Source organism: Aythya ferina, assembly GCF_964211825.1.
Source record: "Aythya ferina genome assembly, chromosome: 2".
NCBI lineage: Eukaryota > Metazoa > Chordata > Aves > Anseriformes > Anatidae > Aythya > Aythya ferina.
In genome coordinates, this window is record NC_140297.1 from 86,695,345 (window position 1) to 86,712,901 (window position 17,557).

General features: G+C 37.8%; 1 long non-coding RNA gene across 1 annotated transcript; it reads right to left on the minus strand.

Annotated features, from left to right (window-relative positions):
- Positions 1–464: 464 nt before the first annotated feature.
- Positions 465–13,946, minus strand: LOC311433103. Its single transcript, XR_014690569.1, has 4 exons — positions 13,673–13,946; positions 12,852–13,158; positions 12,638–12,743; positions 465–571 (listed from the first exon to the last, which is right to left on the minus strand). It is a non-coding gene; the product is annotated as an uncharacterized lncRNA (long non-coding RNA).
- Between the last annotated feature and the right edge of the window lie 3,611 nt (positions 13,947–17,557).

Below are 17,557 nucleotides of genomic sequence, written 5' to 3' on the forward strand. Positions count from 1 at the left end.
TGTATAGGTGGGAGTAATCAACTTCACACAGAAAACAAAAATAGCTGCTTTGGTAAAGACAAGTTCTAAAAGTCGTTGTCACAGAACAGGAATCATAATACTTTCTCTCAAGAAGCTATGTGCCCAGCTGGATTTTATAATCAGAAATATAGATACTGCCTGTCTGCTAGTACTGTCTTATGTAGATTTTAAACACATTTCACCAGGTGGTGCTGTTACACATAACCTTCCAAGTCTTGCCCCACTACCTGAGCATGTGGTAGTCTTAGGAAAACATCTGTGGGTTATGCAAAGATGTCTGTAGAGGCAGAATTGGTTTTAACAATCAGCCTTTGGTATAGCAGTAAGGATTCTGGAAAGAGAATTTGGGTAGAAGGCTGGTTGGTAGACTCAATTCCAGGTTGAATAGATGACATGTATGTATACGTTCATGTGTATGTGTTTGTATATATTTCATAAATATACCTGCTTTACTGATTTCTCCTTCTTTCAGTGTTCTGGATGTGGCTCAGCAGATGGGCAACTCAGCCTCAGAGCAGAACTCCATTGTCTATGACAGGTATATATTCAGCTGTAATACATAAACACGTGCTCTCTGTTAACATATTTATTATGAAAAACACAATTAGTATGAATTCATTTAGGGACTATTTTTCCATACACCATAATAAAACAGGCCTTCTGTAGTTCATGGATAGTAAAGTTAAGTTTTAGATTTACGTTAAACCAAACAAACTTTTGGAGACTGTATAATTTTACATGCTATATTTGTAAAGTGTTTATATTTTCTTCTAAACTTTCTCTATTGCTAAAATGAGAAAAATTAAAATATATCAATACAGCCAATCTTTTTAGATGAAATTAAAAATATAACAAGTATACAAATTTTCATTAAAACTATGAAAAAATAAATCGCAGAATAATGTTCTAGGCTAGAAGGGACTTCAGAAGTTCATCTAATGCAAGCAGGTTCATGCTCCAAGCAGGTTCAAGATCAGGTTGTTCGGGGCCATTACCAGGTGGAGATTTAACAACCTCTCTGGGCAACTTGTTTGGGTGCTTTGGGCACTTAACAATCCTGTATAAGTATAATGGAGGGGCATGCCATGTGGCATGTGAGAAGAGACAGAGAGAACTGTGAGAGACTAAGAGACTGAGAGAACTGGATTCTCTTAAGAGAAGAGATAGCAAGGGAGAGATTTTCTTGTTTTCAACTGTCTAATAGGAAGATATAGAGAAAAATAAGCCAGTTTCTGCTACCAATTTAAACTGTGTAGATGGACTTCTTAATTTCTTGATGATACAAGGTAGACCATTAAAGACATTAATGCTATTAGAGTTATTACCTCAACATAAAGAAAACACCTACTCAGAAGTAACCATGTCCCACTATTACCTTACATATTTGTTAATTTCTGAATAGCTTTAGCAATTCCAACACTTTACAATTTGGCCATGGGATAAATTTAACATGGTTTTGTACATGCATATGTGATTTTTCATTTGTCTCCCCCCCCTTTTTTTTTTTCCTTAAGTTATCTAAATACAGCTGAACTAATATACATGGTGGCATTATAACTTTCTGATATTGTATTTTATCACCTTATCAAAATGTTATCTTATTCCATTGGATACAGAGAAAGCAGAATAATATACATCATACTCAAATGTCCATGATTTTAGTTTACGATTGCAATGAATCAAAGTGGTTTAAAAATATTTGTTCTTAATATTGCTTTAGTTGTATATTAATAACACAGATTTTTGTCCCATATTTTAGCCCAATTCCACAGATTTGTTAATTTATGTGAGCTGTATGACTAAGGACTTCTGAACTGTCTCCAGGCATTTTGGTAACACTAGAAAGGAGTGGAACTCTTTTCCCACATTTGGAGGTTTTTTATAATTGTTTAGTTCTGTGAATTGTTGCACTGTTTTGATAATATCATAATATCATTTTGTGTTATGATCGGTCTCTTATTTGAACTCTTGTATTTTTATCTCTAAATATGCATATATAAATAAATATTTGAGGACACGCAACAATTCAGGCTGGAAGAACAGCCATTGAGGTAGTGCAAGCTGTCAAAGAGGTTTCAAGAATTCAATAGGTTGAATGTGTTAAGGACCAGATGATGGAGAGAAGAGGGAGAATATGTCCTTACAGGCAAAAAAGATCCTGCATTTCAGAGGCAACATGAAGCACTCTGCTGAGGTTGGAATGGAGACAGCCTAACAATGGTTTTATGCAAATTGGAAGGCAGAAGAAATTTGTACATCATTCAAATCCTGGAAAACCTCACTGAAATGCACCTGCTGTTTCTGGACAGTCTCACATTATGCAAAATAGGAATTAATTTCCTATGATGGTCAATGTCACCAGAATAGCCTAGATCTGTGTTTTGTTTTGTTTTGTTTTGTTTTGTTTTTGGGGGGGAGTTGTTTTTTATTTGTTTGTTTTTGTTTTCTTTGTATTCATGTTTTTTGTTTTGAGGGTATTTATTTATTTTGACATTATTTGTCTGATCTTTTGACAAATATTAAGACAACCTAGAGAGCTGACAGATTGACATATGGTTTATAAGACCTCTAAGAAAGTTTCACAAAACATGTTACTGCTTTTGATAGACTTGCAATCTACACCTGAGATTAAGCATGTCATAGAACAGAAACAGTAGATACTAACTATTAACTCTGCTTCAAAGATTTGAGGAAGGTGAATGCATTCTAAAAATATATAGCTCTTTACACAGAGACTGGTGTTTATAGTAGCTTAAATCTAGAGCTGTTAGATGAAAGCATAACATCAAAGGAGTTCATGATGGCAATTCCCACTTGGTTTAGAGCTGACTTTGCCATAAAAGCAATAAACATATGGAAATAATTATCCAGCTGAATAACTGGGAAATATTTGCAAGCTTCCAAGCAGATAAATCTTGCCCTAAAAAACACACTGCTCTTAATGTGTTGTAGCACTTTTGTTATGACACTGCCCACGAAAGACAGTAGTTTCAAATTCTGACCTCTGCCTTGCCCTTCCTTGACTTCTCTTTTTCCAAGCTATGACTGCAGCTTCCAGGTTCAAGTCATCACACTGCTCATTTCCACTTTCAGGTTGGTTCAGTGTGAATCTGGCACTTTCCTGGGGAGGGGAGACTGCAATAAAAATTAATTCTGTTGGCTACAATACCTCTCCCAAGTGCAATTATTTTTAAAAGAGGAAGAGAGAATTTCCATGCTTGAGACAGCATTTCTTCTGAGGTTTGTAATTATGCAGTATCTGCTTAGCTTACAAATCATCTGTTTTGCTTTGTATTGCTCAAGTATATTTGCTCAAGTATTGCTTTGTCAATGACTAAAAATAATGCTTTTAAAATAACTTCAGCTACTGTTTCAGAAGTAATATTATTTGTTACTTTAAGAAAAAAAAAAAAAAAAAAAAAAAGATAATAACAAATTAGTATCAAACAAATACCACTGTAAGTCTATGCAATAACAACAACAACCGGTGTCATCATCCCATACTCCTGCCTTGCATGTGTAGTTGTACTAATACTAATACTTATTATTAAAATCCATAACACTACTATTTGAATTTTTTGTTTGTTTGTTTGTTTGTTTGTTTGTTTTCTGGGTGAGAACCCTTTTTGTCTGGTAAATATGTGCAATTTTGGGCTTTTAAACCATTGACCAATTCAGAGGTCCCCAAATCAACCCCTTACAGAAGTTAAGCAAAATCAAAAATTACAATTTAAATTTTTTTAAATGAGGTCACAGACCTGCAGACATGTATCCTTTTATTTACTCACATGAGAAATTTCACTCAATTTATCAGAATTATTCACAGCATTGACATGAAGCATGCACATGGGAATGAATAGTATAGTCTTTCTAGACTCCTTCCAGTTCTGATTTCTAAGGTTTAATTCAAATATCTGATTTTTAATATCTTTAATATCTTTAGTATCTCCTCAGTAGCTTGACCATCTGGGAAATATCTAAAGGAAACAAATTTTAGTTGTTGAGGAGCTGCATCTGGAAGTAGAGTTATGTCATTGCTTTAAAATGAAAAAGGGTCAACAGACATTTAGTTATTACAATGTTTATCTTCAATCAACAAAATGTTCAGTTAGCTATCATTAACTCTTAAGTATAAAAATTAATTGCTGAAATTAATCCCTAATACATTCTTCAGTCTTTCTTCTACAAAATGACAGTGTTTTTTTTTTCCTTATTTCATTTGCAGCTGTTCTAGAAACAGTAAAATAGTATAGAGAACAAGTATACTGAGGTCCTAACTGAAAAATTATGTTTTTATCTAAGATGAAGGGCCTTTTTTCTCCTATGGCATGCCATCCACAGACAAAGGATCAAAGAATATCATGTCCCATGTCCCACATATACCCTATTGTGCTGACAGCATAGGATACAGAAGATACAAACCTCATCACAGTTTGACTTTGAGCATGTGAACATGTGTATTACGGACACTTTGTTTATCATTATAGTGGGATAATAATGCATGTGCACTTGCTAGTTTGTATTAAAGGCGATGAGCTTTTGCCTCAGTGGCTCTATCTGGTCAAGTGCTATTAAAAGCTGTTCATTATAGTAAGGCCATGGTCACATTTTCTGGGAGCAAGAAACTATTCACACAGAAAAATAATCAATAATCAACAATCAGTAATCAATAATCAAATTCGTGTCAGTATGATCCAATCAACAACCTAATGCCCTTGATAGCAACCTACTTAAGAACTTAGGGGAGAACTTAAGTTTCAGAACTTAGGGAAGATCATAGGAAATGTCTGAGGACACATGGGGACTAAGTTTATAGATGTCCAAATGAAGATGGACTTGCCTAAGTATTGCCTACTCTGAGGGCACCCTTAAAGCACATCCATGCATATGTTAAGAATGGCGAGTAGACCTCAGACTGTGTCCTGACACTCTTGATATATGACTGATTCCTGATGCAAAATCTGCTAGAAAATGATAAGAAGATAACTACAAGCTCTTCAAATGATTTTATAGATTCTCCCTTTGCAATGCTGCTTAACCTATTTCATGAAGGCCGTCATCTTCCTCTTGAGCATCTTCTTCTTTAAGCTAGGATTTCCCAATTTGCTTAACCTTTTCAGATTACATATACCACACATTAGCTTCTTTCCATTTTTATCATCTGAGCTTCCATTAATTACTTTACATGTTTTTTTGAAAACATACCTTTTCTAACAGAACACAGTGCACCAGTTTTCCCTTACTATGTACTACATAGCAGTTAGTTAATGTCTGTTTATACTTCCCAGCTTGATGTTTATCTCTCTTCACAGTATCCTGACACTGCTGTTTCACAGTGTTTCATCATCCTCTATAACCTCCTATATGTTTTTCTGCATAAATGCTAGAAACCCACTTCCACTGATACCGTCCTTATGTTGTTGATTATTCCTGCATGGGATTTCTTCTCACTTGTTTCTGCTGAATTTCATTTTTTCATACCTTTCTCAAAGTCATTTTTAATTTTTTTTCCTTTCAAAATCTTAACTGAAGTCAAAGTATGCAAATTCTGTATCATTTCCTCTGTCCAAATAGAGAAATAAGTAGTGGACTTCTGCAAAGGAGATTCTAATTAGATATTCAGAAAATATCTCAACTGCTAAGAACAGCAGAAGAGTGGGATAGTGTGGGTGTGAAATCTTAATCGCTAAAGGTCTTTCAGATCAGGATCGACAGGCGTCTGTCAGGAATGACATAAGTACAAGTACAAAAGTACTTTATTCCAGTAATGGAATAGCTGAGGTTCCTTACAATGATTCTCTGCACAGAGGAAAACTACAATTCTCTCTAACCACATGAGGCTGCAGAACAATTCTCCCACGGAGCATGTGAAAGAAGTCTCAATTAAAGAACAAAAGCTACATTTTCATCATATTTGTCTGTATGGGTCCGTCAAAACTAGCTCCTAGGGACTCCTCAGGAATCTGAGGCATCAAGTGTTTGGAAATGTACATATACATAGACAGAAGCTATTCACTGAATCACTTTGAACCATGACTTCTATAAAAAGGCAAGCATCAGAAATGATCTTCCATAAAGGGTGATTTTTCTTTTTTCACATGAGATGCTATTAAGTAATATATATATATATATATAGTTAAAACCACTTAAATGAGGTTCAAAAGTTTCCTCCCACTTCTGGAGAAATGCAATATATACCTCTCTGTGTGTATCCCCTCTCAAACTTTGTCTTAGAGTCTTAGCTGCACTTCAAAAGTGGCAGAAAGCTTCAAGTCACCAGTTTTCATTGTGATATTCCCTAGGGAGTAAGAGTAAAATAAACTTAACACTTCATATGGTAACTACCATGCAGAAACTAAGATGTGGGTCAAATTCAGCAGGGTATGTAGAAAGTGACAGCTGTTTGTCATCTACAATTGGTAACTCTTCAAGTTCTGCACTTCATTATTATTCTCTGATTTCCGGAAAATAGCTTTGAGCTTTTGAAAACAATACTTCAGAACCTGCAAACCTATTTTAAGCAAAGTTACCCAAGGGGTCCAGAATTCAATGTCCATTTTGCAACCACTCATTTCTCCTCTGCAGTCCTCATTTCACTCTAGCAAAAGGGATCTTTTTATATGGTTAGTTCTTGCAACAGTGTGAAATGTGCAAATGCAAGCAAGAAACAGCATAAGCCTGGCAGTATGTAACAAAATGTTAACAACGTTTTAGCCAATTTGGACATGATATAATAACAGCTAAAATAATAGTGAAATTATTGTAAATATCTATGCAGGGAAAAAAATAAAATAAATAAATAACTGCATTCTTTGGTCCTTTTTCCTGGGATTTCACATGCAGAGATTCTTCCCCGTAAACTGTGGAGCAAGGAAGACATACCAAAGGCCAAAGGAATCTTGGATGCAAATTCATAAAGTTCTGAGGAAACATGCTTTGTTAAAACTACAGCTTTTAATAGCTACTAATGTAAGTGAAGTACAATACTGAACTCCAAAATAATAGGTACAAAATGGGAACTTATTCATCTTACAAATTCTATCAAAAGATTGTTTTCTTTTACTTTAAAATAATTGATTCCCAAACATATGATTAAGATCAGCCAGAAGAATTGCATGCAATTTTGTTGCAGAAGAGCCAAACTGCATACTGTAGAACTACACTGGAAATAGATTAACACGCAGAGGAAAGCAAGACTCTACAATAAATCTAAGTTTTGAAATTAGGTTCTCTTCAGGTTATTGGAGATAGTGCAACTGCCCAAGCTGTATTTAAATCCTCAGGCCATTTTCCTAAGAGGAGTGTAATGTTATTATATAATTTACATGACAACTAATGTCCATTTATATGAGCAGTTTAATATACAAACCAAGAATGGTTGTTTTACTTCTGAAGCTAAATTCTAAACAAGTACAAATGCTGTTTTTTTTCCAGTTGCAGCTAGGATTTGTAAATTGTGCTCTACAAGCTCCTCTTCCTGATCTAAAGGAGGAAGTGCCGCCACACACACAATATGCTGTGGGAAGTCTTGGAAGTCTTGTTGGAAGTCACTGGCAAGCTGGACTGAACAAATGGCTATATGTGGTATCAACAACAACAGTATATACTGCTCCTCTTCCCATCCTGCTGCCCTGCAATATTCTGCTTGAGCTGCAGGCTCAAGACAGCCTCATAGTGTCTCAGCTCAGCTGCTCTCTTGCATGTGAGAGGTTAACTTAAAAACAAGAAGATAAAAACTACCATAAGGAGATCTGTCAAAAGACCAATGGTGTACAATAAATGACATATTACACATGATCAAGGAGACCTAAGTGAACAAAACTACTTTGAAGAAGAGTGCCTGCTGAGTGAAAGAGGGTTGGGAGGTACAAGAAATGCAGTAAGACAGATATAAGAAATAATGTAATAGGTAAAACACATATTAGGAAACACAGTTTGCTCTTAAGAACTTAAAGGTGAAAGAACCTGAATAACTTATCAACTTGTTCTTGCTGCCAAATTGAAAAATCACTGGCATTGAATTCTTGAGCATAAGCCCAGGCTCACCAGACCCGTGATTCTAAAGAAGGATGCCTACAAAAGGCATACTGAGCCAGCCACCAGAAATCACATCGTCACTGCAAGACAGACAATTTCTGATGACCTTAACTGCAGCTAGCTGCAGGTAGTGAACTACACAGAATTAGCTTGGTTAGATGCTTCTACAAAGACTGGTTTTTAACCTGGAAATAGATACTGAATAGGTTTGCGTGTAACCACATCTTGCTGCAAAGTCATCCTTCTTTCCATTGCCTGTTCCTGCCTCAGAGCACTTGTAGAAAATACAGAAGTCATAGAAAAAAAATGACTTAGGATAGTTAAGCCATCTCATAGACGAGAACAACCATTTTCATAATGAAAGACTAAATGTGTCTGGTTGCCATAGCAGAACAAACACTGGCTATTAAAAGCTGATACATTTTGCCCATTAGAGCAAATCTTTTCATAGCATAGCACAAGGCAGATTGGAAATCCACAACATGTGGAAAGTTGAAAAGCCAGCAGATAGCTAACTGCACAGGATGGACCTGTTAGAGCGGGACCACAGGAGGGCCACAAAGATGATCAGAGGGCTGGAGTATCTCTCCTGAGAAGACAAGCTGAGAAAGTTGGGATGTTCAGCCTGGAGAAGAGAAGGCTCCAGGGAGACCTTCCATTACCTAAAGGGGGCCTACAGGAATGGTGGGGAGGGACTCTGTGTCAGGGAGCGGAGTGATATTACAAGGGTTAATGGATTTAAGCTAAAAGAGAGTAGGTTTAGATTAGATACAGGGAGGAAATTCTTTACTCAGAGGGTGGTGAGACACAGGAGCAGGTTGCCCAGAGAAGCTGTGGAAGCCCTCCCCATCCCTGGAGATGTTCAAGATCAGGCTGGATGGGGCTTTGAGCAACCTGGTCTGGTGGGAGGTGTCCCTGCCCATGGCAGGGAGGTGGAATGAGTGATCTTTAAGGTCCTTCCAAGCCAAGCCACTCTGATTCTATGATCTAACCTCACTACAAGAAGCTTCCTTTTGTTTTTCTCTCTTTTCTTCTCCAAAAACTTAAGATGTTTACAGTTAACAATGTTTACTTTGATGAATGTGGATCACTGTGATCACAGTACTCTGGAGGATATGAATAACTACTTTTTATCTTACTGTACTTAGGCTAAAGAATGATTTTAGCTGTGTCATAGTAGGGCAATCCTGACAGAAGGGTATAGTGATTCCACAAATCTGGACACTGCAGAAAGCTTTTTTTTTTTCCTGAAATTCAGCAAGTGTTTTCCAACAGAAAATGTGCTTTCCAGGTGGGAAGGTGATGTCACAGGTGCCCCTGAAGGAGAATATCAATCCCTGAGATCCCAAGGATCCCCATCCCTACTCAAAACCCATATTTTCCAAACAGCTGTTTGAGTAACCCATACTTCAGTCAATTCAAACTTTAATTGAACTGTGATGTATTGCTGGGAAAAATACTGCAAGTATCATTGTTCAGGAACTATGGATATGAGATTTTTACTGGTAGTATGAATGTTCATTAACTAGCTGGGGAGAATTAAGTAACTGTGAAAGACTGCTAAATTAAATGAATTCAAGTAAAAGGAAGTATTACTCACAGGCCTACAAGCATCTGCCTTAGATGAAACAGGCATCAAATACTGGAAGCAGCAAAGTTTTCTTCCACTGTTGAAAGAAATTATCTTAAGCCTTTAAATTCAAGAGCTAAAATAAATGTATTGTTTTGGCTATAGTTAAATAATATGAGACCCCACAGGACAAACAGATGAGATAATTCTGAATAAACAGAGGAAGCCTAATAAATTAATTGTATGCAGCAGCATGAAGGAGTTATTTTAATGGATTTTGGAAGAGGTTTTGTTTAGAGCAGTGAGTGATGAAGATGTATTTGAGCTGTGAAGATGCATTTACTGCTATGTCCATGTAGCTGGGGACGAAAAAAGTACAGATGAGCTGTAACCACCCTACAGTGAAGAGACTGTATAACACAGAGCATATATTTTTCTCATAAGCTATTGTGTTTTGTTTTTTTTTTTCTATTAAGCAAAAATAAAGAATTGGGAAAATACATACCTCTTAAAAATGTACAAAGTCTCAACAAATGCATTAACTGAAGTCAATTAAAAGTTGCAGAAATGCTACAAATATTAAATACCAAAATACTCCATAGAGCTGTTCTGTATCTTCTCTCAAATGTCAAAGAAAATACATAAGGAAAATACAGCGGAAAAATATTTAAAAGAGATGTTCTTCTTATTCAGCATCAAAAGCCAAAGGCCTTTGTTCTTCCTGGGCATAGTCTGGTAACTTCTGTGGAGTGGTGTATCATGTACTCTTATTAAAATAACCTCACCCTGCACAGAGATATTCCAAGCATTATAGCATCATGGCACAACATCATTTTTTTCACTTGTTTCTCTTTAAGTATTGCCATAAAAGAGAGAAATATTTATACGTACTACAAACCATCAGCTTCTGTTTCGGCCACCGATAAATTCCTTTAGAGTAGTGAAAGGTTGTATAGGTGTTCTGAATAAGACTCAAACCAAAACCATCTTTCATTTCCCTTAGGAGTTTCTAAAAGGACAGATGGTTTGCCACTCATCAGCTGTGAAGTTCTGTATTTTTAGGTATGGTAAACAAAATTATAGAGGAGTGTGCATACAAAGACAAAAAGGTAGAAGCTAGAGGTCATGATTTCAGAAGGGCTTGGAAGAGAAAGGAGACAAAAATACAGGTTGTTTCTTCTCTCATTATAGCAGAATTTTAACTTCAGAAAAACAAATTTTCCTATTGCCTTTCTCCCCTCCCATTTTTTTCCCTCTCCAAGTATCTAAACAAGTCACACATGCAAAAACAGCAATGCTCACTGTGCATTATTATTTTCAATCCCATCCCCCTGGTTTCTCCTGGGAGTGTGCCTAGGTATGGGGAAAAAGTCATATTTCACTTTCTGTAAATTTTTCAGAAGTTTATTTCTATGATACATTATTTTCTTCCTTACTTAAAGGCTGAACTAAGATTAGAACACCATCAAACAGAAGTTAAGGTGTTCTTCCAATGAATTTCACTCCACCGGGAAACAACATGAAGGTAGAATATTGATTTTTATATACAGTCTGCGAGTTTCATGTTTCATAAGTGATAATATTTAAAAGGAATTTATTTTGTAAAAGATTTAAGAATGTTATCCTGAAATTTCTCAAGGACTATTCAGATGACTGAAAAATTTTTGCAAATTTCTCTTCTGCGTTTTTCTCCCCTAATCAGGAAGAAAAACTTGTTTCTTCATCACATACACTATAATAGCTGTCAAATTTAATTGAGCACCACTGCTTCTGATAATCTGCAGAACACAATATAATATTTTGATCAGAATATTAAGGATTCCAAAAAAGTATTTTGTACCCTTTCCCTTTTCTTTGTAAATTAACTTCATAGCATGAAAAAGAAAAACAGCTTACTTGGAGTGTGAATATGTGTGCTGCAGTTATGAATGCATGTTGCTGGAAGACCTTAATGCAAGTTAAGCAAGCAGTCATAAGTCAAATCTGGAGAAGCCTGCAGTCTGTGAGTAAGGCATACTGATTAATTATTCTGATTTTCCTTACTCACATTTCGGGGATGTAGCTGCCATTTACGGATGATAGATGAGTTATCAGACTGTTATTTAAATGTTTTTGTTTTTTAACTTCTGCTATTTCTAAATAAAAACATTTAACTTCACATGTATCACATGTATCATGTGAGCTTCACATAGTCTAAAGACTTCTGTATATCAATAACACGGCCTAATTCTTAACAGACCTCATTACGTAGTTAGCAAATCATTTGTACAAATCCAAAGAGGAAATGATATAGTCTTGCCATTCCCTCTTTCTGAAAGCTTTGGTTCTTGCACTGCTTTCTGCCTCCTTTAGTACTAACTTGCAATGAACACAACTCAAATATCATATGAAGAAGTGAACATGCTCCCTTTCCTACCACTGGACTGCAAAATAACAGAAGTGAAATGCCACATATTGGATGAACCAGAACAATACAAGCACATTGTCTGGAATCCATGAGAAAGGACGTGACTGAAGTGGTGCTAGTCTGGCATTTAACTCCCTTGACCATTTTCATACATTTTCTTCTGCTGGTTTGGACAGACTCACACTCTTTCCTAAACTTTCAACAGATGTATTCAAGACTGAAGAAACTCAACAGCCAAATGGTCTTGGATAATCTCATACTCCTAAGCAGAGCAGACTCCCATTGTTTTCACAAAGAACTCTGGGAACATATGCTGTCCATTTCCCAAATATTACTACCATTTTGCAGAAAAATGCTGAAACCATGGGAAACTGTGGCTGCTGACACCAACTCCAACAGGCAGTTTATGTGATATATGGGCAGCTGCAAAACTGATGTTTGTTTCAGCTGATTGTCTTAAAGGAAAGCTGTGAAGTAAGGATGAAACAGGAAAAGGAATGGAAAGTAGTACAGGCTTATGAAAAAAGCATACAAGCCCTGAATAGATCTTCCACAGCTATAGACCTGTGGCAATATGTAGCCTGTGTGATTTGCACACTTACTTGCAACTCCTTACTGCCTATGACACAGCCCTGCCACCTGAGGATGCCTTTGGAACAGATGGAGTTGATCTTGGTTCAGGACAACCTTCGACAGGCTCTCTTCATCCTGTTTTTAAAGATTTTAAAGGCTTTGAAGTCTATTTTTAAAGATAAATGATGAACTGACCAAGTGCTAGCAAATAAAAAAATACTGTCTTCACAACCTAAGACTTGCCTCTCCCGTTGGAGACACATTTTCTTCTTGAAACATGGAACAGCAGCTGATAAAGTGCATACAAGATCATTACTGACTTGATTTTTCTATTATATGTTTCAGCTGCTCGAACAACTGCTCTGAGAGAAACATATCTAGCTTTTGTTCCTCTTGTTCTGAGATATAATCAAATCTTCCCACATTTTAAACTGCCTTTCCTTATGTTTTACTGTCTTCTGAGCTCTGGTGCCCCTTCGTTCATGCAAAAGCAGCCCGTGCTTCACATTCATCTTTTCAGTTTGGCTCTCAGTCTGAAATTGTCAAACTTCTGTGGAAATGAACAAAAAAGTTTGCAGTAAGTTGTCATTGTCTACCTCTTTTACTTTTCCAGAGAACTTCAAAAATGCTTCATTGTCAAATCATTCACTAATTTTGCCTTAGTATCCACTTTGCAGGGAGGCTCAGGGGTGACCTTATCGCTCTTTTTAGGTACCTCAAGGGAGGCTGTAGCGAGGTGGGGGTTGGCCTGTTCTCCCACGTGCCTGGTGACAGGACGAGGGGGAATGGGCTTAAGTTGAGCCAGGGGAGTTTTAGGTTAGATGTTAGGAAGAACTTCTTCACTGAAAGGGTTGTGAGGCATTGGAACAGGCTGCCCAGGGAAGTGGTGGAGTCACCATCCCTGGAAGTCTTCAAAAGACGTTTAGATGTAGAGCTTAGGGATATGGTTTAGTGGAGGGCTGTTAGCGTTAGGTTGGAGGTTGGACTCGATGACCTTGAGGTCTCTTCCAACCTAGAAAATTCTGTGATTCTGTGATTCTGATTCTGTGAGCTACATTTTGTACCTTGTAATTTGACTTCAGTTTCTTTTAAATGTGCTCCAAGTGTTTGCCATGCCACTCTGGCTCAGGCTGCTCCAAGTCATCTTCTGCCATTGGCCATTCATTCTTCATCCCAGCTCTCACAGTTGTCACAGTGTGACATTTCAGTTCTTTAATAAAAATATTTGAAAGAATAACTGCATAGGAAATGTTCTTGACATTGATAGAAATAATCTTATGATAATAATATTATTACTTTGAACTATAAGAAAATTAGAGCTGTTAAGTTATAATTATAAATGGCATTTAAAATAAACTTATAACTAATAAAATAGTGTTAATGGTAATAGTAGAGGTAATATCAATTGTATAAGCAACCAATTAATGATATAAGTAGAATGAATTAATGCTTATGATAGCAGTATGAATTCTAATATTTCCTGGCTTTGCTGTGGTAATAATTCTTTACTAGGTATTACTTGATTCCAGACTTCAGAGCTTAGTATGTTCTATTAAAGCTGCTGCAGCCATGAAGAAAAAGTATTTTGACTCCTCCCTCCTGCAGATGTCATCCTTCTTTCCCCTCAGTGATAGGCCAATCTTTTTTTTCAAATGCTATGACTGACAATAACTGCCTATAACCAGTGTGATAGCATTATACGAATTTTACCTTCCACCCTAGGTGACTGATGTGTAATTCCAGAATTGCCTTCATGAGGGTGTAGAAATGCTCCTGAATGAGACGGTTAATACGACATTTTCAACTTTTTTTTTTTTCCAGTTTACAAGCTATGCTTCTCTGTTAAAGACTAATTTATCGCCTAGGACTATGTACACTTATGAAATCAGGCACCATTCAAGCTCAGAAGGCTCCTCAGAAATGCAGGGAAACTCCATGGTTCAAGTCCCTCCGAAGTAACAGGCTGCCAGGGAGTGGTTGCCATCCTTGGAGGTATTTAAGAGATGTGTGTATGTGGCACATAGGAACATGGTTTAGTGTGAGCTTGGTAGTGTTAGGTGTTGGTTGGACTTTGTGGATCTTACAGGTCTTTCCCAATATAAATGATTCTATGATTCTATGATTATGTAACTATTAAAGTGTTTAAAAATTATAATAAACTAATCTGTAATTCTATCAACTCCACAGCAGTCTATTTCAACGTTTTACCAGGCTGTCCATACAGTAGTGTTCTCATATTCCTCACCCTGTGTTTTCTCAAAGTAGACCTCTACCTTTACATAACTAAAGACCCAGGAAGCTCTAGGTTCTATATATTTTCACGGGCAGGGCTTATTCATAACCTATAACCACAGCCAACTTTGTTGAAATACCTTGCTTATATTTTAAATTTACAGAAAATAGCAATGAAAGATCATTGGCAGCTTCAGTTTGGATTATTGTTCTTAGGTGCTGCAAAATAAAGCTCTTACCATGCTGAAGATGAAAGGTAACATTTCAAGAGCATTCAACACCTCTTAAGAAGCAGTGAGACTTCATCTCCTTTGAACATGCTGCTTTTCATCACAGACTGCTATTTGGGTTTGATACACTACCCTGCCCACTCTGTTACATTGAATTACTACATTGTTCCATCTGGGGAGGCATTAAATTACTACCTGTGAATCAATCAAAACTCAAGCAACTATCCATTTGATTTTGCTGAGCAAATAGAACCAAAACAGTTTCCATACCTCATATTGGAAGTTTTCTTGATTTTTCACAACAAATGAAGATTTTTTTTCTTTGGGAAGAAAGAAAAATGTTATAAAGACACATCTGTTCAGGATCACGTTGGGTTAGAAACTGCCTGGATAGCCGGGCCCAAAGAGTCGTGATAAATGGAGTCAAATCCAGTTGGAGGCCAGTCACTAATGGCGTTCCCCAGGGCTTGGTGCTGGGGCTGGTCCTCTTTAATATATTCATCGATGATCTCGATGAGGGCATTGAGTGCACCCTCAGTAAGTTCACAGATGATACCAAGTTAGGTGCGTGTGTCAATCTGCTTGAGGGTAGGAAGGCTCTGCAGGAGGATCTGGATAGGCTGCACCGATGGGCTGAGGTCAACTGCATGAAGTTCAACAAGGCCAAGTGCCGGGTCCTGCACCTGGGGTGCAATAACCCCAAGCAGAGCTACAGCCTGGGAGATGAGTGGTTGGAAAGCTGCCTAGCAGAGAAGGACCTGGGAGTGATGGTTGATAGTCGGCTGAATATGAGCCAGCAGTGTGCTCAGGTGGCCAAGAAGGCCAACAGCATCCTGGCTTGCATAAGAAACAGTGTGACCAGCAGGGCTAGGGAGGTGATCGTCCCCCTGTACTCCGCTCTGGTGAGGCCACTCCTCGAGTACTGTATTCAGTTTTGGGCCCCTCACTACAAGAAGGACATCAAGGTGCTTGAGCAAGTCCAGAGAAGGGCGGCGAAGCTGGTGAGGGGTCTGGAGAACAAGTCCTACGAGGAGCGGCTGAGGGAGCTGGGCTTGTTCAGCCTGGAGAAGAGGAGGCTCAGGGGCGACCTTATCGCTCTCTATGGGTACCTCAAGGGAGGCTGTAGCGAGGTGGGGATTGGTCTGTTCTCCCACGTGCCTGGTGACAGGACGAGGAGGAATGGGCTAAAGTTGCGCCAGGGGAGTTTTAGGTTGGATCTTAGGAAGAACTTCTTTACCGAAAGGGTTGTTAGACATTGGAACAGGCTGCCCAGGGAAGTGGTGGAGTCACCATCCCTGAAGGTCTTTAAAAGACGTTTAGATGTAGAGCTTAGGAATATGGTTTAGTGGAGGACTGTTAGTGTTAGGTCAGAGGTTGGACTCGATGATCTTGAGGTCTCTTCCAACCTAGAAATTCTGTGATTCTGTGATTTTGTGATCACTGAGGGAACTTGGTATTACTGCAAGAAGAGAAGCTCCATCATCATTAAAAGTTCATGGAAATCAGAGAGGAGGGGAAGATAAGATGCTTCCTGATAAAAGGCAGGTGTCACACACATTTTCAGGAAGAGCAAGAAATCTCTCGTCATATGCAGTCCCCTAAGCGTTTTGATGACCCTCCAGTGGACTCACAGCAGGACAGCCATGTATTTCTTATACTGGGAAGCCCACAGTAGGGCACAACACTCCAACAACTTCCCAGTGCTAAGTGGAGAGGAGAAACCACCTCCCTTGACTTCCCGACAACACTCTCATTACCACAGCTAGGTGACTTGTTGGCCACCATGTCAGGGTTCTCAACTTACCCGTGTTTACTTTAAGTCCCTGTTGTATGCCAGTATTCCCTGCTCTTGTTTTGCAAAGCTGCTTTCTAGCCAGTTGATGCCCAAGCCTGTGTTGCTGTACTGTTATTCTATCCTTCATGTGAGACTTCTGTAGCAGTACAGTGCTAAGTACTGACCTTCTTACAAGCATCCTAGGAAAAATTGGAAGGCTTCATTACCTGTTGAAACAAGACAAATTTGTATTTTCACCTTGCAGAAAAGAGCAGAAATAGCCCACTACCTTTAAAGATGGCCTATCTACAAAATACCAGTTGTTTTGCCATTGGTTTGTGAGATAACTCCAGAAAAAATATTGCTGTTGTTGACAGTGGAATACCATGAAATGCTGTTCAGAGCTGAATGCTGGGTCAGAGACCAGCTTACTAAAATAGGAATAGATAAGAAAGTCTGTTTCCCTTGTAAGGGTTCTCTGTCTTCCAAATCATTCTCCTTTTTCACACACGTTATTTAAACTTGCACATAATTACTAATTTTTTGGAGAGAGATTTAAAGACATAATCAAGCATACAGGCATATAATACTCCAACACTCCAACAGACTTAATATATCCAGCTGCAACAGAATCTAACTCAAAGCATATGGGCTGGGAGCTACAAGAAGATGAATGGCTAAAGCATACAATGTTATAAAATGTAAATTACAAT